The 20,709-nt window shown below is 49.0% G+C and overlaps 1 protein-coding gene across 2 annotated transcripts in view; it reads left to right on the top strand.

The window, feature by feature from the left end:
* GNAO1 (G protein subunit alpha o1) overlaps positions 1-20,709 on the top strand; it is a 176,369-nt gene that overhangs the window by 75,881 nt on the left and 79,779 nt on the right. The window lies entirely within an intron of this gene.

The following is a 20,709-nucleotide window of genomic DNA, read 5'->3' on the forward strand; positions in this document are numbered from 1 at the left end:
AGCAGTGGCTCAGAGATCACGATGAAGCACCAGGCTCTACTTACCCTCCTGCAGGCCTCACACACGAGCAGTAGAACCATCAGCTGAGCCCCAACTCCATGACCTGCCAGCTCCAGCCATGGCAAAGACAAAGCTGAGAGGGTACAGTTCCACCCCACCTGCAACCCAAGTGGGTGACTTCAGCCTCAGGAGGAGAACACTCAGCCCCACCCCAGATCCCTGGAGAGGAGAGCTGAAGTGGGAGCTTGCAAAGTGATGTTTGCAGACTCTCTGTTTTGGGTCGTGATCATATGCTAGTGGTTTGCATGAGAATCTTGGGTCTGCCTGAGAAAGCCTGGGATGGGAAACCTGGACTATTTCAATCACCACCCAGACACCGGCATCTTCTCTGGGCTGCGTCCACTGCCAGGGAAGGAAGGCTGGCCGGGCTGTGCTGTGCTGCATGTTTCTGGGACTATATTTCTCTGGAAAGAGAGGCCCTCACCTGGAAATTGCCTCACTTTCTTTCAAAAACTCAACAAATGGTTGACACAGGGAACCAGAAGAATGCAACTCACGTGGTTCCATCAGAAAAGTTCAGGGGCCCAAGGACAGATGGGTTCCTTTGTTTGGGAAGCTGGCGTGGCAGCTGACCACTGCCGTTGGGTTAGGTCTAGGGGAGATGTGAGTTACTCTGGAGAGGAATGTGGATTCAGACTGCCATTTGGCCGGTGAAGCTGGCTTCACCACAACCGTTTCCCTGGAGGGCAGGAGAAACGGTTTCCCCAGGGAGCCCTGTCTCGGTGACCTGTACCTTTTGCCTTGAACTCTTCTCTTTGGCAGGGAGCTGAGAAGGGCCTTTTTGTTTGTCTCTTTGTATGAGAACAAACGCTCACCTAGCACGGTCTACCATCTGGGGCAGTGCTTGGGAGGCTCCGTGGAGGATCTCAAAAGCTGTCCCCTGTGTGCGGGCCAGGCAGCCCGAACCAGAGAACAGGAGGTGCTTTCCGTGCCCTCTATGTCTCTGCCGGTCGGTGGCGGTGTTTTGGTGTCCTTCCTGCCTGATTGGTGGGAAACAGGGCAAGCAGAACAAGTCCTCACTTAAAAAGAAAAGGAAGGGAAAAACCAAGCGCCTTTGAAAAGTCTTCCAGGCTGCCTGGGTCCGTGATCTAGAAGAGAAGCAAGGAGAGTGAAGTTCCTGATTTTAGGGGTGGGCTTGCCTGGTGGCTCAGAGGTTAAAGCGTCTGCCTCCAATGCAGGAGACCCGGGTTCGATCCCTGGGTTGGGAAGATCCTCTGGAGAAGGAAATGGTAACCCACTCCAGTATTCTTGCCTGGAGAATCCCATGGACAGAGGAGCCTGGTAGGCTACAGTTCATGGGGTCGCAAAGAGTCGGACACGACTGAGCGACTTCACTTTGGGGGACAGCAGAGTACGCTTTGGGAGCCACTGGTCCCTGGAACATGTAGGAAAGAAAGTGATCCCCAAGTTGGCTTAGCCACTGTAAGGTGGGATGGGGGCAGAGACTTTGCTGCAGGGCTGTAGCCCCCAGAGCCCCCAGAAGTTAGCAGCAACCAGCGGTGTGCAGGCACTGAGCCCTCTTTCACATCAGCGAGTCTCTGTGGCTTGTCCGGTGTCCTACTGCCATCCTTCCAAACAAACTCCCAAGGGCTAGACAGCATATCTTCCATCAACCCAATTTCTGGTTGCTAAGAACCAAAACCTACCTCTCAGTGACTGAAGCGCTGAAGGAAACATGTTGGCTCGTGTAACTGAGTAGCCTAGGGATATACTAGCATCAGGCACGGCTGGATCCAGGTGCACGCGGCACTGACTGGCCAGGTGTGGATCAGGGGCCCACCTCTGGAACTTAGGCTCGGGACAGGGACATTCCGTAAAGTGGGAGAAAGGGTGGTTCTCCGAAGAGAAGGAGAATAGAAGCCTGGCAAGCAACACCAGCAGCCACCGCACCAGCCCTCATTAGCTGTTTACAGAGCTAGCTGTTGCTCACAGGCGTTTTCCACAGTGAGTCACCCCTGCACCCCACAGTGAGTGGTGAGGGAGCCAGGGGGAGCCCAGAGAGGAGCCCTCCCACAGACTGTCAGAGTCCAACCTGGTCTGCGTAGACCCCAGAGCCTTCCGGATGTGTCAGAAAGGGAGGTGTTCTCGGTGGCCATCTCATCTGTGAGCTATGGGCCAGCGACTGCGTGCTCTGGTGGTCTTTGGTATCTTCCCTGGGGTTCATGAGAACGCATCCCAGGGCTAATGAGCGAGGTCATAAATAATGAATGAACATGCTGGAGGCAGGAAGGGTTTCTTCCCCAAGGATTGAATAAGAGGAGCAAAGCGCAGCAGCCTCACTCACGCTTTCTTCACAAAATACAAGCAGAAAGTTGGGCAAACTGCCCCCTGGCGTATAACATTATCTATAGATTAGACATAATGCACTAATAAGAATACTTCATTTCGTTATGTCAGAGGAGTAGGAAAGGGCGATCCAGCAGCTGCCCTCATCAAGCAGATGGAAAACCAGAAGCGTTGCTTAGATTCAGGCAGTAAAATCGACATTGAACCAATTTGCCTCACTCGCAGGCTTTTACTGTGTTTAACGAGAGCTCACGTCTTTACACAAGGCATCATAAAGCGGGCTCGGGAGCCACGAAGCTCTCTGTCATCTTTGCAGCACAACCACTGAGTGTCACAGCTGGGCTTCAAAACACAACTTTGGATTTTCCCAGAAGCGATGTAGAGTGGGCAGTCTAAGGTGTCTGTCCTTCCTCACCCTCAGAAAACCTACAAAAACCGGGATATTAATGCACAAGGTGGGCGGGCCCCTGCTGGTGAGGAAGGGAGGGGTTCTGGTTAATCACTAGGAAAAGGGCCACAGTTTCTGGGTCCTCAGGAAAAAAACTGTTCAGCACCCAAAGTGTCAAGGCTGGGTGGAGCGCTACGAGGTGGTGGTGGGCCGGGGAGGGACGCCTGTTTCCTGGCTCACAATTTAAAGGCTGTGTCCCTTTGCAGAGAGGAGTCGTGTGTAGGACCTGCTGTCTTAGAGCTGCCGAGGTCCTAAGTGGTCACTTGTTTCATTCAGCTCTTCAACTCGCGTTTATTGGTCTTTCACTGTGTGCCAAGCACTGCTGACGGTGCTGTGGTCAATGAGACCGATGGGGTCCCTGCCCTGAGGGAGCTCATTGGTATGTGAGGAAACAGGTAACATACATGTAAATCTATATTATATGAGGTGATGGGGCGATCGTGACTGTTTTGAAGGGAAATAAGATGAAGACAGGGAACTATGGAGGGCCTCTTAGTGGACGGAGGAGGTGACCTCTGAGCAGACCTTAAACTCAGCGAGAGATGCAGGCCCCTATTTCACAGCTCCTTGTTCTTATATCCACCAAGAGCGGCTTAGATTGTTTGCCTCCCCTGTTTTGTGATTTGTTTTACCCTCTAGAAGACATAGAGATAACCACGGAGCTTGGTTAGCCTGAGTGAAGCGGGGTGACCACAGGGAGCTGACTCTACCCAGGCCCGAAGCTGGCACCTGCCCAGTCCTGGAGGCTGGGGCAGCACACGTAGGAAATGAATCCAGTGGTTAGGGATGCACTTTGCCGTGCAGGGGATGCAGGTTTGATTCCTGGTCGGGGAGCTAAGATCCCACATGCCATGGAGCAACTAAGGACTGACTCAGCTAAATAAAGAAAAATTTTTTTATAAAGTGAACCTGGAGCCCCAGGGACTCACTCCAGCTGGTTGGTAGCAGAGCCACAACCAGACCCAGGCGTCCTGAGTTACCAAACTGCAGTCGAAGCTGCCGCAAGAAATGCCAGTGTTTTCTAACAACACGAGCATGGGAAGAGCCAGGGACTGAAACCCGAGGGCGGGTTAGGGAGCCACGGGTGTCCTCACAGGAGGCTGGCAGAACTTCCTCGAAGGACTTCCTCGGACCCCACAGTGGCGTCCCAGGCCAGGGTGGGTGGGGCCGGCCAGAGGCCCCAGCTCTCTGGGACCTTTTCCCACCTACTTCACCTGGGGTTGCAGTACTTGTTAGTGACCAAACTGCATAAGAACCCAGATCTTCTGCCTCCAAGTTCAAGATATGATGATGTCTCCAACCCAAGGCTGGGGTCCCAGGAATCAGACCACCCACGCTACCCAAAGGAGGAAAAGGAACAGCCCCCTAAAGGCAGTGCTCAGAGCATCATGCCCCCCCACTCCAATGAGAGCCTCCTGTGCCCACCCCCACCCTGCCCCCTGGCACTGGGAGTCTTGGGAAAGGGCAAGGTCCACGATTGTTTTCCAGATAATGGCCACAGAGGCTGTGTGCTGGAATCACAACAAGTCCCGGCCTTGCCCCTGGCTCCGTCTGGTGACAGTTGGCAGCTGACATCTTTGCTCCTGGCCCGAGTTTCCCCTCATTAAAAATGGCATCTTTATAACAGATTTCTGCAAGTCACTGTCAATAGGACGTACCCCTTGTTTTGTGCCAGTCATTCCCCTGGGGGATTGGTCTGCCTGATACTATTCTTTTTGCATTCCCTCCTCTTCTATGTTATTCTAATATTAGAATATCAAGTTTTAAATCTAACCTTAATTACTAAGGAATCTTATTTATTTTTTTTTAGATAGTTTTTCTCATACCATACAATGTCACCCCACAGTTACATGGATGGGTTTCCAATCAGGTCTTGCATGTCTTGTTTTCAAACCGCCGAAAGACCCCATGTCTGCTCATGTGCTTCACTCGAGCCAGCCTGGACGGCCAGGAGTCGCTCAGCTCTTGGCTTGTTCTGTGCAGGTTTCGTAGCTTTCTGCCTTCCCTGGGAGGGGTAGGCTCACAAGCAGCCCAAATGGCCCTGATAAGGGTTTGGCTGAATGACACAGGGCCCATTCAGATGATGGGACCCCAAGCAGCCAGACAGCTCCTGGTTTTCTCTGGGGAAACAGTAAGCAGATGGACTCCTGGGTGAGAGGACTGAAATTCATACTCACCTGTGGATGGGGCTTCCCTCCAGGTGATGGGGTGATGGCTGAGTTTTTTCTTCTTGTTTTCCTAGCTATGTGAGTTGGCCTCTATGAGTGTCCCAAGAATATGCCTTTCAGGTAGGACTGGAGAAGTCAGAGAAAGAGGAGGGAAAACTGCTACTTTAAAGTGACTTCTCTGGTGGTCCAGCTGTTACAACTCTTCTGTTCGGTTACGGATGGCTCAGGCTCAATCCCTGGTCGAGGAACTAAGATCCCTGTATGCCACGCAGTGCAGCCAAAAAATAATAAAATAAAGTGATCTATGCTTAGAGCAGAGCTGGTGGAAGTCAGGATGGCTCAGGGCATTACATAGATGAACTTTTTAAGAGAATTTTAATAGGTGACTGCATAACGTATTTTTTAAAAATTTAAGTAGTACATTAGCCCTACATATCAGGATCCCGCTTGTTCTCTCTGACCTCATCCCTGCTACTTTCCTGGCTCCTTGCTTCATTCCAGCCCAACTGGCTCCTCACCATCCTTCTAACACACAAGGTTGCCCCGAGACATTTGCACAAGAGCCTGAAATGCTCTTCCTCACATATATGCAAGATCCACTCCGTCTCATCCTTCAGGTCTCAGTTCCACATGTCACCTCATGTCCTGGCTCCTAACTCTTCACTCCCATTTTATGTTTATCACTGCAGTGTTTGTTTGTTTGTTTACCAGACTGTGCCTCCACTGAAATTAGGGCTCTGTGTGACCTGTGGCCCTCTGCCTTGTGGGTGCAGCATGAGCAGCACTTGGCATGTAGTGTTCACCTCTGCAGGTGAGAGGAGGAGGAAGCCACGGGCGGGAGATTGGGCACAGTAATCCCGAGGGTGGCTCCAGCTCGGCCAGTCAAGGAAGCAGCCTTTATGCCTAGAGCAGAGCAAAGCTTCCAGCCTCCCATGAGGGGCCTCCAGGTCTCAGCGCATCTACACTCTTGGGACTCTGGGAAATCAGAGTCAAGGACCCAGCATCATTACTTAGTAAGACACATGTGTCATGCCTCTGCCCAGCTGGTGATCTCTAAGCCAGTCATTCACATCATGGATACCCTCTGGCTCTAGCCCCTCACTCATTTAGGCCAGGGCACTGCTGCCCTGGATGGGTGGGGGACCCATGGCCTGGGAGACAAGGCGCATGGTCTACCTGGCACTGATCAGTCTGTGACTTTAATACTAGTGACCGGCAGTTACTAGGCCCAACTCTGCGCCAGACCTTCCCCACATGAGCTTTTGTGCTGCAGACAGCCCTGCATAGACAGGCATTGTCCCTATTTTCTAGAGGCGAGACCTACGCCCAGGATGGGTAACTTGCCTGTGGGCCACAGGGCTAGTGAGGAGGAGAGTCAGGGTGTACCCGGCTCCTAATGGGTGCTCAGTGTCCATTGTAGAATGCCTGAAATGAATGACTAGTGTGCTGTAGGGGATTTGGCTGCTCTGGGTCCTGGAAACACCACCCGCACCTCCATGCCCCTACCCCTGCCTTCCCCAGTCCCTCTAGACCACTGTTGACTGCCCTGCTTCGTCTTCAGTCTCGGTGGCATCCGCCAAACTGGGGGCCAGAGTCTCTCCTGCAAGTCACACCGCACTGGGCCCCAGACTTCATCAGTGAGAGTATGTACCAGAACAGAGTCAGCAGGGCTCTAACAGAGAGAGGAGGGGGCGGCTTTCAGCCATGCCAGCCCCATCCCCCATATATACACACACATCAGCTCGGGTGCCTCCCCTCTGCCATGCCAACCTCAACCTGCTCTGCTGGTCCTGCCAGTGCCCGTAGCCTGGCTGGTGTTTTTGGTGCTTCCCCATTGAGTTAACTTGCTGTTTGTACTTCACCATGAGACACAATGAAATCCTCCCTCCAAGGGAACAGCAGCCCTGTGCCAGCACCAGACCCAGACCGGCCCTCCTGACTGGTCTCTCTGGCTTCTAGTCCCACCTGCCTGTCCATGAAGTGCCTCCTGTCTATTTAGCACAATTTCCTGGCACCCTATGTGCCAGCCGGGGGCTCTGGGAGACATGCAGAGCCCACACTGACCCTCCACGGTGCCGCCTCTGCCTGTCCACCCCCACTCCACAATCCCTTCTCCCTCCCTGTCTCTCCCGCCAGCTTCTGCCCCACGTGGAATGCTGCTTCCCCCAGAGGTGGGCCCGCACCTCTGCTCTAGGTCCTCCTTTTGTAGCTCTTCATGGTTTTATTTTTCTTCTTGGGTAGCACTTACTCCACTTATAATTTAGATAACCATTTTTAAAAGTACCTCTCGGATGTCTTACCTTCCACATTTGAGCTCCACAAGGGCAGGGCTTCACATCTATCAGGTCACTCTTACATCCCCAGTACTTAACGGGTACATAGTCTGTCCCTGAAAAATAAGTGAAAAGTGAATTAGGGACAGGATGAAGAAGCTTACAAAATACTCTCTGAGAAGCCTCAAAGGTGGGAACTAGAGCTTTAAAGACAGAAGGGGAAAAAAAATATTTCTGTTTTGCACTTGATTGATGTTTTTCTCACCTGGTATCACCCATCACCCCGCCTGTCTCAGGGGTGCACTGAGGTAGGCAACAGGCCTATGACACAGTGTAAGGGTCTCTGGAAATTTTGTCCCCCTCTGCCATAAGCTCACCATGTGACTGTAGGCAAGTCTGTCTTCTCTAAGTCACAGTCACCTACCCAGGCAGGGAGCATCGTGGTGGGAGCATGACCTTTGTCATCAGACTGTCTCAGGGTTGATTTGACAGTTCTGCAGTGTCACTAGGAATGGTCTACACTCCTCTGACCTGCCATCCTTAGGGTGGTGGCATTTAACCTCATGGTCACAACGTGGCTGCCATGGCTCCAGTATTTACTTCTTCACAAACCACATATAAAGGCAGGAAGCCACAGAATGGCTAGTTGACGAACAGCCGGGAGAGGGGGACAGTGGAAAAGTGAGTGGACCGGAAAGCCTTTCTCAAAGGCCTCTCACTGGAACAAGAAGAGAAACTCTTTCTCAGGGGCATTTCTAGCTAACTCCCCTTCAATCTTACTCACTTGAGCTGGTTCACATGGTCACTTTTAGGAAGGGGATGCACCATGATGAGAAGTTTTCCTTATGACTCTTGGGTGGCAGTCAGCATGTCTGACACACACACCCTTCAGTTAGTTCAGTTCAGTCGCTCAGTCGTGTCCAACTCTTTGCGACCCCATGGACTGCAGCACGCCAGGCTTCCCTATCCATCACCAACTCCTGGAGCTTGCTCAAACTCTTGTCCATTGAGTCAGTGATGCCATCCAACCATCTCATCCTCTGTCTTTCCCTTCTCCTCCTGCCTTCAGTCTTTTGCAGGAGGGGGTCTTTTCCAATGAGTCAGTTCTTTGAATCAGATGGCCAAAGTATTGGAGTTTCAGCTTCAGCATCAGTCCTTCCAATGAATATTCAGGACTAATCTCCTTTAGGATGGACTCGATGGATCTCCTTGCAGGCCAAGGGACTCTCAAGAGTCTTCTCTAACACCACAATTCAAAGCATTATTTCTTCAGTGCTCAGCTTTCTTTATAGTCCAACTCTCACATCCATACATGACTACTGGAAAAACCATAGCTTTGACTGGATGGATCTTTGTTGGCAGACGAATGTCTCTGCTTTTTAACATGCTGTCTAGGTTGGTAATAACTTTTCTCCCAAGAAACAAGCGTCTGTTGATTTCATGGCTGCAGTCACCATCTGCAGTGATTTTGAAGCCCCCAAAAATAAAGTTTGTCACTTTTCCCGTCATTTCCCATCTATTTGCCATGAAGTGATGGAACCGAATGCCTTGATGTTCGTTTTCTGAATGTTGAGTTTTAAGCCAACTTTTTCACTCTCCTCTTTCACTGTCGTCAAGAAGCTCTTTAGTTCTTCTTTGCTTTCTTCCATAAGTGTGGTATCATCTGTATATATGAGGTTATTAATATTTCTCCCGGCAATCTTGATTCCAGCTTGTGCTTCATCCAGCCCAGCGTTTCTCATGATGTACTATGCATATAAGGTAAAAAAGCAGGGTGACAATATACAGCCTTGACGTACTCGTTTCTGGATCTGGAAGGCAGCTATGCTCACCACTATACCACCAACGCTGCTCTCCTTTCTGGATCTGGAACCAGTCTCTTCTTCCATGTCCAGTTATAACTGTTGCGTCTTGACCTGCATACAGATTTCTCAGGCAGATCAGGTGGTCTGGTATTCCCATCTCTTTAAGAATTTTCCACAGTTTATTGTGATCCACACAGTCAAAGGCTTTGGTGTAGTCAATAAAGCAGAAGTAGATGTTTTTCTGCAACTCTTTTGCTTTTTCAATGATCCAACAGATGGCAATTTGATCTCTGGTTCCCCTGCTTTTTCTAAATCCAGCTTGAACATCTGAAAGTTCACAGTTCACGTACTGTTGAAGCCTGGCTTGGAGAATTTTGAGTATTGCTTTGCTAGCGTGTGAGATAAGTGCAATTGTGTGGTAGTTTGAGCATTCTTTGGCATTGCCTTTCTTTGGGATTGGAATGAAAACTGACCTTTTCCAGTCCTGTGGCCACTGCTGAGTTTTCCAAATTTGCTGGCATATTGAGTGCAGCACTTTCACAGCATCATCTTTCAGGATTTGAAACAGCTCAACTGGAATTTCATCACCTCCACTAGCTTTGTTCATAGTGATGCTTCCTAAGGCCCACTTGACTTCGCGTTCCAGGATGTCTGGCTCTAGGTGAGTGATCACATCATTGTGGTTATCTGGGTCATGAAGATCTTTTTTGTTTAGTTCTTCTGTGTATTCTTGCCATCTCTTTTTAATATCTTCTGCCTCTATTTGGCCCATACCATTTCTGTCCTTTATTGTGCCCATCTTTGCATGAAATGTTCCCTTGGTGTCTCTAATTTTCTTGAAGAGATCTCTAGTCTTTCCCATTCTATTGTTTTCCTCTGTTTGTTTGCATTGATCACTGAGGAAGGCTTTCTTATCTCTCTTTGCTGTTCTTTGGAACTCTGCATTCAAATGGCTATATCTTTCCTTTTCTCCTTTGCCTTTCGCTTCTCTTCTTTTCTCAGCTATTTGTAAGGCCTCCTCAGACAACCATTTTGCCTTTTTGCATTTCTTTTTCTTGGGGATGGTCTTGATCACTGCCTCCTGTACAATGTCATGAACCTCCATCCATAGTTCTTCAGGCACTCTATCAGATCTAACCCCTTGAATCTATTTGTCACTTCCACTGTATAGTTGTAAGGGATTTGATTAGGTCATACCTAAATGGTCTGGTGGTGTTCCCTACTTTCTTCAACTTAAGTCTGAATTCGGCAATAAGGAATTCATGATGTGAGCCACAGTCAGCTCCTGGTCTTTTTTTTTTTTGCTGACTGTATCGAGCTTCTCCATCTTTAGCTTCAAAGAATATAATCTGATTTCAATATTGACCATCTGGTGATGTCCATGTGTAGAGTCTTCTCTTGTGTTGTTGAAAGAGGTTGTTTGCTGTGACCAGTATGTTCTCTTGTCAAAACTCTATTAGCCTTTTTCCTGCTTTGTTTTGTACTCCAAGGCCAAATTTGCCTGTTACTCCAGGTATCCCTTGACTTCCTACTTTTGCATTCCAGTCCCCTATGATGAAAAGGACATCTTTTTTGGGTGTTAGTTCTAGAAGGTCTTGTAGGTCTTCACAGAACCATTCGACTTCAGCTTCTTCAGCATTACTGGTCGGGGCATAGACTTGGATTACTGTGGTATTGAATGGTTTGCCTTGGAAATGAACAAAGATCATTCTGTCATTTTTGAGATTGCATCCAAGTACTGCATTTCAGACTCTTGTTTTTGACTGTGATGGCTACTCCATTTCTTCTAAGGGATTCTTGCCCACAGTAGTAGATACAGTGGTCATCCGAGTTAAATTCACCCATTCCAGTCCATTTTAGTTCACTGATTCCTAAAATGTCGATGTTCACTCTTGCCATCTCCTGTTTGACCACTTCCAATTTACCTTGATTCATGGACCTAACATTCCAGGTTTCTATGCAATATTGCTCTTTACAGCATCGGACTTGACTCCCATCACCAGTCACATCCACAACTGGGTGGTGTTTTTGCTTTGGCTCTGTCTCTTCATTCTTTCTGGAGTTATTTCTCCACAGATATCCAGTAGCGTGTTGGGCATCTGATGACCTGGAGAGTTCATCTTTCAGTGTCCTATCTTTTTGCCTTTTCATACTGTCCATGGGGTTCTCAAGGCAGGAATACTGAAGTGGTTTGCCATTCCTTTCTCCAGTGGACCATGTTTTGTCAGAACTCTCCACCATGACCCTTCTGTCTTAGGTGGCACTACACGGTATGGCTTATAGTTTCATTGAGTTAGACAAGGCTGTGGTCCATGTGACCAGATTGGTTAGTTTTCTGTGATTGTGGTTTTCATTCTGTCTGTTCTCTGATGGATAAGGATAAGAGGCTTATGAAAGCTTCCTGATGGGAGAGACTGACTGAGGGGGAAACTGGGTCTTGTTCTGATGGGCGGGGCCATGCATGGTAAATCTTTAATCCAATTTTCTGTTGATGGGCAGGGCTGTGCTCCCTCCCTGTTGTTTGACCTGAGGCCAAACTATGGTGGAGGTGATGAAGATAATGGGGACCTCCTTCAAAAGGTCCCATGCACCCACTGCTGCACTCAGTGCCCCAGCATGTAACAGGCCACCACCGACCCACACCTCCACCGGAGACTCCTGTACACTCATGGGCAAGTCGGGGTCAGTCTCTTGTGGGGTCACTGCCCTTCTCTTGGGTCCTGGTGCCCACATGCTTTCGTTTGTGCCCTCCAAGAGTCTGTTTCCCCAGTCCTGTGTAAGTTCTGGCAGCTCTCTGGTGGGGTTAATGGCGACCTCCTCCAAGAGGGCTCAGGCCATACCCAGGTCTGCTGCACCCAGAGCCCCTCCCCCTGCAGCAGTCCACTGCTGGCCTGTACCTTTGCAGGGGACACTCAAACACAGTTCTGGCTCAGTCTTTGGGTTCTCTGGGTCCTGGTGTGTACAAGGTTTGTTTGAGCCCTCCAAGCGTCTCTGGTGGATGTGGGGTTTGATTCTAAATGTGATTTTTCCCCTCTTACTGTCTTGCTGGGGCTTCTCCTTTGCCCTTGGACATGGGGTATCTTTCCTTGGTGGGATCCAACATTCTTCTGTTGGTGCTTGTTCAGTACCGAGTTGTAATTTTGGAGTTCTTGCAGGAGGAGAAGAGTCCTTTTACTCTGCCATCTTGTAGAATTTCAGCCCTTCAGTTGGCCCTTGGCAAATGCCACTTGTTACTGTTAACTCTCATGTTCTCAGCAGCAGCTTTCTTACTTGGTCTGGAACAGAAGTCCTAGGCAGGCAGGGACCAGGCTGGACCCAAGTGAAACAAGTCAGGAAATTTCCTAATGATTGATGACTACCCCTTGTTAAGTGATTCTTCTCTTCTGTTAAACGGTGTCTGTCTGCTGTTGAACACAATTTGTTGTTCTTTCAAATAACAAACACACATTTTTAATGAAACAAAACAAACATAATAAAAAAAAAGTTAAAAAAAAAATCAAAAGTGATCTTGGTGATAACTGTGTTAAGCATCCTCCCGTGTCATCTTTTCTCTCCCCTGCCTTCTCCCTCCTCTTACCAACGTCATCACACACGAATCTAGCTTTACACAAATGGCTGTGCGAGGCACACTTTGTGCTATACCTGGGGTTTTCATCTTATAGTCCTGTTCAGATCCAGTGCTCCGGTGGATTCTGTGGAGCCCCTAATTGCTGGTATGTGGTTCATTAACTCACTGGTATCTCACTGTTGACTGTTTGCTTAAAGCTGTGTTCTCTGGAGCCGGGGTGGTCACTTCCCCTCTCCACTGAGGAGGGTGGTGGCTCCAGGGCCAGAGCCCCATTACTCATCTGGTCTCCCTCACAAACGAAAACCCTCATCAGCGTCACACCAGTGAAGCTCTGAGCACCGACCCTAACCCAGGCAGCCCGCTTGTGATCAGAAGCACCTTCTGTCCCCTCGTGAAGCAGTCCCCGTTCAGGAAATTCAGCCTTTCCATTCACTGCTGCTGCTGTTCACCGCTGCTCACCTAATGCTCATTAGGTGAGTGAGCAGATTCTCCGCTCCAGTCTGGACAGGGCCCCCTCCCCCCTGCCCTGGCTTCCTTGCTGTGGCTGTGAGCACTGCTTCCTTCTCCCAGAGGCCAGGGGTTCTCCCATAGTGTCCGAGCTCCCCGCTTCCCCACGGCCCCAGTCACTGTCTGTCCTCAGGAGGACAGACACAGGACACCCTGTCCTTTCTCCCTCAGTCCCACTCACCAAATGCAATGAGAACAGTCCTAGTAACAGCTGCACTGACCGCTTCCTGTGCCGGGCCCTCTTCTCTACATACCATGACCCAGTGAGGACAGTTCCTATTAATTACCAAGCCCCTCTCCGTGGAAAGTTAAGGAAACTGAAGCACCAGGCAGTTAAGGAAATTGCCCAATCACACAGCTCAAGTCTGGCTCCAAAAGCACCCTATTTGTCTGAACTCTTAAGGGGATTATCATGGGGGATGGAGTGACAGTCCCAATGCAGAGGAAAGGGTGCTGAGAAAAGGAGGCAGAGAAGGGGCATTTAATCCACCGTGGAGATGGAGTGAAAAATCGTGTTCCAGCAGCTGAGCGTCTGTGAGTCTGTGAACCTCCAGAAGTTGGGCGGGGCGGGGGTGGGGGGTAAAACTGTGTGTCCTGGTGCATTTGTCACAGTGTCAGAGGCATCCGTGATTCAGAGAGGGGGGACGGCTGCAGGGCCAGATGATCCTCCAGGGTCCCTTCCAGCTCCCCAGCCTGTGATTCTGTGACCATATAAGGCCGCGGTGCCTGAGGAGTCTCAGTGCTGCCGAGTGCAGTCCTGCGTGGAGAAGGGGAAGCAGAGAGCAAAGGGAGCCCCAGCCCAGGCCCCCCTGAGGGTCGCCAAGACAGCAGAGAGAGGAGCAGGGTAGGGGAGGCCAGAGGACCCTCCTTGGTCGCCTCTTCCCAGAAACCTCATGTGAGCTCAGCTGCTACCCTCCTGTGCTCCCATCTCCACGTGGGTTCTCCTCCCTCGGCTGCATTGCCAGGTGGCCAGAGTCCTGCCCACGGCTCCCACCCAGAGGGGAACACTAAGGGCTGCAGAGGCAGCCTTGCTTGCTCCTAGGTTTCTTCTGCTCTGGCAGCTTGGAAAACCCCTCAGAGTCCCCGAGTCCTAGTACAAGTGTACTAGAAGATGGCCTAGTGTGGAGTGGGCACCAGTGTGGCATCTAGCCCGGTCCACCTTCGTGATGCTGGCCCTGCAGATGTAAGGTATCCAATGGGCTCCCCCCTACCACACACACATACATCTGCCTTCTTTAGCGAGCTCCTTGGAGAGGGGCAGGTCTTGTGCCCCAGTGTAATCTTGCTCGTGGAGTTACATCCCATGTTCTCTGAGTTCAGAGAATCACCCTGTGTTCTCTGAGCTACTATTCAGAGCCTACTGTGGGTCAGTTGATAAGGAGAGCGGGAACTGAGGTGGAGGAGATGTGGTACCTGACCTCCCAGGACCGACAGACAGGCTGCTGGCATGGACAGAAAGTTAATAAACAAGTGTCCTAGGAGATGGTCTCCCAAAGTGTGAAACATATTTTGGTCATGACTGTGTTGGTTGTAAGTGACAGAAACCCAAATCAGCTTATGCAAAAATAAGAGGGAGTCAAAGGACTCATGTCACTCAAAAGTGTCAGGACAGGGTGAGCTTCAGGAACAGCTGGATCCAGTGACTCAGGTGCCGTCTCTGGGGCTTGATTCTGTGCCTCTGTCACTCAGCTGTGTACATGGAGGTCAGTTTGCCTGAGGCTGCTGCAGTGTGAGATGCCGGAGCTGCCGTTACTGACCGTTACTAAGGTGCCCCATGCAGCCTCATTCGTGCTTTCCAAATCCCATTCTCATCTCTTCCAGGGCTAGACTTGGGCTGCCACAAGAAACCCGCCTCTCCCAGGCTACCTCTCCAACCCCTATGCCTCCTTTCCTCCCTCCCTTGCCCAACACTCCTTGGACTGACATAGAAGGTGTTTTGATGCTAACTTTGTGTGTGAAATCTCTGGGTTCTCAGGGAACCTGGATATAGGAATCCTAGCAGAAGCAGCAGTCCTGCGTCTCAGCATCCACTTGGTAGGCACAAGCACAGCCTCAAATGCCCCTGTCACCCTTACCAGCTGTGTGACCTCGGGTAACTGGGTTAACCTCTCTGAGCCTTTGTTTCCTTTGTCTGTTGAGGGGAGATAAAAATTATCTCCTAGGATTGTTTTGAAGATTAGGTGTGATCGTACATGCAAAGCACTCAGCATAGAGAGTAAACCCTTAAACATTAGTGGCTGTTATGGTTCTGCTTCTCTTATGCCACCAGTGAAGGAAACTCTCTTTAAGGGATTTTGACTTTAGAATGAAGGTATTATTACTAATAGCTACTATATATTGTTGTTGTTGTTTGTTGTTGCTAAGCTATGCCTGACTCTTTGTGACCCCATTATAGCCTGCCAGGCCCCTCTGTCCATGGGATTTCCCAGGCAAGGATACTAGAGTGCGTTGCCATTTCCTTCTCCAAGGGATCTTCTCAAACTGGGGATCAAACCTGCATCCCCTGCACTGGCAGGTGGATTCTTTACTGCTGAGCCACGAGAGAAGCCCACCATATATTATATACTTACTATGCAGTGAAGTGAAGTGAAACTTGCTCAGTCATGTCCAACTTTCTGCGACCCCATCAACTGTATAGTCCATGGAATTCTCCAGACCAGAATACTGGAGTGGGTAGCCTTTCCCTTCTCCAGAGGATCTTCCCAACCCAGGGATCAAACCCAGGTCTCCCGTCTTGCAGGCAGATTCTTTACCTGCTAAGCCACAAGGGAAGCCCAAGAATACTGGAATGGGTAGCCTATCCCTTCTCCAGGGGATTTTCCTGAACCAGGAACCAAACTGGGGTCTCCTGCATTGCAGGCAGATTCTTTACCAACTGAGCTATGAGGGAAGCTCTACTATACAATAGGCACTTTACATTTATTTCTCACAGTGACTTCTTGCAGTTGAGGAAACCAAAGTCTGAGGAGTTTCCTAGGAACACACAGCTCTTGAGTGATGGAGTTGGCATCACCCACATTTTTCTAACTCCTCAGATCTGACCACTGCTGTACTCTTCTCCCTGGAATGAGATGGGAAATAGAAAATAAAGGGGTCTTAAGTGATACTTTTAAGGATAAATGATTCAAATCAATGCTGAGGCAGAGTTTGGGGGAGAAGAATGTGGCATGAAAGAAATGCTGAAGGACTTACACTAAAAAAGTGCTGCGTTTTTCTCTGAATAGTAGCATTATGAATATTACTTACTTTCGGTGTTGTTATGCATGGTGCAGCTTTTCTAGGGTTGAGTCAGAGGGAACGGAAGGTATAAAATTCTACCCTGAAGCAAGAAGCCCAATTTTAAGCTAATATAAGCCAGCGTGAACAAGTTATGCAACCAATAATCATGATTTGAGCAGTTTTTGCCCAAACTGCATCATTTTTGTAAGCCCCAAATGAAGCTTTCTTATTTGGGGCCACCCCAGACACCTGTGAGGCCTTCCAAGCAGTATTTGGTCTAGTGCACCCCAGGCTTGAGGTGTGGCAAAAAAGACCATGTACTTAGAGACCCGGGTTCTGTTCCGGCGTTTGGCTCTTAGTGTTTTTGCTGACAGCCGTTAGGCCAGTTACTCAGTCTTACTCAGTCTCAATACAGATGGATAGAATAAAAGTCTACCCTCCCTACCTTGTCAGGTGGTGTAAAGGTTAATACTAACAGGTGTGAAAAAAATAACCCTAGTGGAAGGGTCTAGAGAGCATTCCCAGGAGAGTAGCAAGGCTGGCTGGTCCAAAACCAAGCATGAGAAACTCATGGCGCTGGCTTCTCGCGAGAATGTGTCATGGGAACCAGCAAATCCAGACTGCATCTCTCAGGGCACCCGGAGTTCCCACCCTCTGAGGAGAGTCAGGCCATGGAGGCTTTTTAGTGATGGTTCTAGAGTTTATAGTATGTATCTTACCAGGCTTTACTTTCAAGTAATATTATGCTTTGTTGTTGTTGTTTAGTCACTAAGTCATGTCTGACTCTTTGTGACCCCATGGACTGTGTGTAGCCTGCCAGGCCTCTCTGTCCATGGGATTTCCCAGGCAAGAACACTGGAATGGGTTGCCATTTCCTTCTCCAAGAGATCTTTTTGACCCAGGGACTGAACCTGTGCCTCTTGCACTGACAGACATTGGCATACAGATTCTTTACTGCTAAGCCACAAGAGAAGCAATATTATGCTACTTCTTGTATAATATAAGAATTGTTCAGCAATATATTTCCATTTTACCCCTCCAATCCTTTGTGCTGTCATTGCATAAATTTTTCTTCTACATGTTATCATATGTATGTCACAATACATTTTTCAGCCTTTTTCCTCTCTCTGCTTCAGTTTAGATGGTTTCTATTGCTGTGTCTTCAAGTTCACTATTCTTTGGGGTATCTCATCTGCTATTAGTCCCCTTCAGTGAAATTTTTATTTCAGATACTGTATTTTCATCGCTAGATACTCTATTTTGTTCTTTTTTAATATCTCCCATTTCTCTGCTCATTATGTTCATGTTTTCCTTTAGTTTCTTGAGAATATTTTAGATAGCTGTTTTTGAGGTTTTATTTGTTAACGCCATCATCTCTGACACTTCTGAGTTTGCTTCTGTTGACTGATTTGTCTCCTGGTTATGGATCACACTTTCCTCCTCCTTTGCATATCCAGAAATGTTTTTATTGGATGCTGGATACTATGAATATTAGATTGTTAAGTGTCTGGATTTCACCGTCCTCATTTAAAGAGTGTTAGATTTTATTTTGTCATGCGGTTATTTACTTGTGGGTCAATTTGGGTTTTTTTTTTTTTGAGGCTCATTTTTAAGTTTTGTCAGGGCAGGTCTAAAAGTAGCCTTTATTACCATGGAGTGAGCCTTCTGGGGTCTCTGCCAAATGCCCTCGGTGTTTGACTCTCCATTCTGACCAGTGGGAACTTGCACCACGCCCAGCCTTGGGTGAGCTTTGGGACGGGTCTACCTTAGAAGCTGCCTGACGCATGTTTCTTCTCAAGTTTGTAGAGTCTCACTCGATTCAGCCAAAGGCTCAAGAAGACCTCCATTCAGATATGTGGAGCTCTCTGTCTCGCTGTTTCTCTCTCCTCTCCTCTTTCCTCTTAGGTACTCTGCACCTCCGCCTTCCAGAACTTTTCTCTTTACCCCATGCGCTCAGGAAGGCGGCCGTGCTTTGCGCGGGCCCTCCCTCCCGGCGCTGGGGTCTGGTGAATGCCTCCGGGCAGAAAGCCAAGGCGATCATAGGACTCATCCCTCACAGGACTCGCCACGCTCGCTTCCTTTCCGTCCCAGATCACAGTCCTGCGCTGCTTATTCTCCAGTGTCTGAAAGCCCTTGTTTCATGTATTTTGTCCAGATCTCTGGTTGTTTACAGTGGGAACTAACAATTCCCTTTGAGATTCCCTCCAGGGTAGTACATATCCATGATGCAGACTGGATGTATGCTCAAGAAACTTGTACAAAGCTGGATTTAGGGCTAATAAAAGACAGTGAAAAGGCAGTAGGGTCATTTTGATCTGCTTCTTAGAGAAACTCTGGATAAAGACTCACAACCCTGCACTAAGTCACATTTTATAATAGAAATCATTAATATCCATCAACTGACATGGGGATAAGTAAAACATGGCCTATCTGTGTATGGAATCTAGTTTGACAATAAAAAGAAAGGGAGCACTGATGAATGCTACAGCATGGAAGAACACAGATGAACACGCCCAGTGAAAGAAGCTAGTCACAAAAGACGACACTTCGTGGATTGCGTATATGTGAAATGTCCAGAGTAGACAAATTTGTAAAAACATAAGGCAGATCAGATGAGTGGTTGCTTCCTGCTGGGGGTGGGGGATGGAGTGACTGCTAATGGGTACAGGAGACAGGATTTCTTTTGGGGAGGATAAAAACATTCTGAAATTAGACTTAGCGATCACTGCCCAACCTTGTGAATATACTAAGGAATGTTGAATCTCACACTTTGCACGGGTGGATTATACGGTCTGTGAACTATATCTCAGTAAAACTGTTTATAGAAAGACTCATTAGCAGTGTTCTCCAGCACCGAAGGACATGAAAGGTTGGAGAAGGGCTGCAGAGGTAGTAAGGAAGTCTGAGCTATCACACAGGTGGATGTACACGTCACGGGTGGTATTCAGTCTTGGACTGAAAAACGTGACCACAGGAGAGTTTGCAGTTTACTGGCAGATAAGTAATGTTGGATGTGTGTGTGTGTTATGTGTGTGTGCATGCTCAATTGTGTCTGACTCTTCATGGCCCCATGGACTGTAGTCCATCAGGCTCCTCTGTCCATGAAATTCTCCAGGCAAAAATAATGGAGTGGGTTGCCATTCCCTTCTCCAGGGGATCCTCCCAACCCAGGGATCAAACCCACATCTCTTGCATTTCCTGCATTGGCAGGTGGATTTTTTGCCACTGTGTCACCTGGGAAGCCCCTGATGTTGGGTGTTAGTCTTAAAATCCATTTGTCCTTTCTTAATTCCCTCAACTGTGCCTCAGCCATGAGCGGATTCTTGCAGAGTCTCAGTTTTACCCTCTTTCTAGTGTTCCCTGCTCCCTGGACCCTTGTCAGCAATGAGCATTCCCTGAGCGGCCACCATCTGCAGGAAGCAGGGGCCTCAGGGCATGTCCGGCCTCGGCCTTGACCCCAGCTGAGCCTGAGGACAGAAGGGCATGGAGCGTTGCGTGGCCTCTGGGGACTGCAGCGTCACCTCCGTGTCCTCTGTGTCAGGTTCAGAGCCTCAGAACAAGGGTGACACAGCGGTCACATCCCAACCGAGGATGGAGAATAGGCCCCCTCCTCCTGCTGGCTCTTCTGTTGTCAAAGATGAAGGTGGTTCATTTGAAGTGAGTGACCTTACCTTCGTTAAAAGCAGTGGAAGTTTCCTGTGAAAGAAAAATGTGTTCTTCATCTGCAGGCTTCTTTCAGGGGTCTTCAACAGTATGCTCCTGAGTGGATATTTAAGCTAAAATCCTGAGCTTTGCTTAAAAATACTATTGGCAGGACTTCCCCAGTGGCTTAGTGGTTGAGAAATCTGCCTGCTGATACAGGGGACAGGGGTTCAGTCCCTGGCCTGGGAAGATTCCACATGCCTCAGGGCAACCAAGCCCGCGTGCCACAGCTACTAAGCCTGCGCCCTTGAGGCCATACCCCACAGCAAGAGAAGCCTCCACAGCGAGAAGACCGCGCACCGCAACCGGAGAGTAGCCGCCACTCAGCGCGACCAGAGAAAGCCCACACCCAGCACCAAAGACCTAGAGCAGCCAAAAATAAATATTTAAAAATACTCACGACGAGCATATATTGAGTGCTCAGTGTGTGTTCTGAGTGCGTTCAAGTGTTATCAACCCCTTGACTGATCTTGCTTCCACGGTATGTAGGGAGTATAAAGAAACTGCATTTCTTTTTTCCACTGTTGTGTTTTTCACATTAATTTTTGGTAATTCAGGTAGATTTTTTCCTTCAGATACTGTGGTATGACCACAGCAGCTCAGTAACTCAGCATCCAGGTTGGACCAGGCCCTCAGCCAGCTAAGCCAGGAGGTTGGCCGGGGACTGGGGGGA

This window comes from Cervus canadensis, chromosome 18 (genome assembly GCF_019320065.1).
Source record: "Cervus canadensis isolate Bull #8, Minnesota chromosome 18, ASM1932006v1, whole genome shotgun sequence".
NCBI classification, from domain to species: domain Eukaryota; kingdom Metazoa; phylum Chordata; class Mammalia; order Artiodactyla; family Cervidae; genus Cervus; species Cervus canadensis.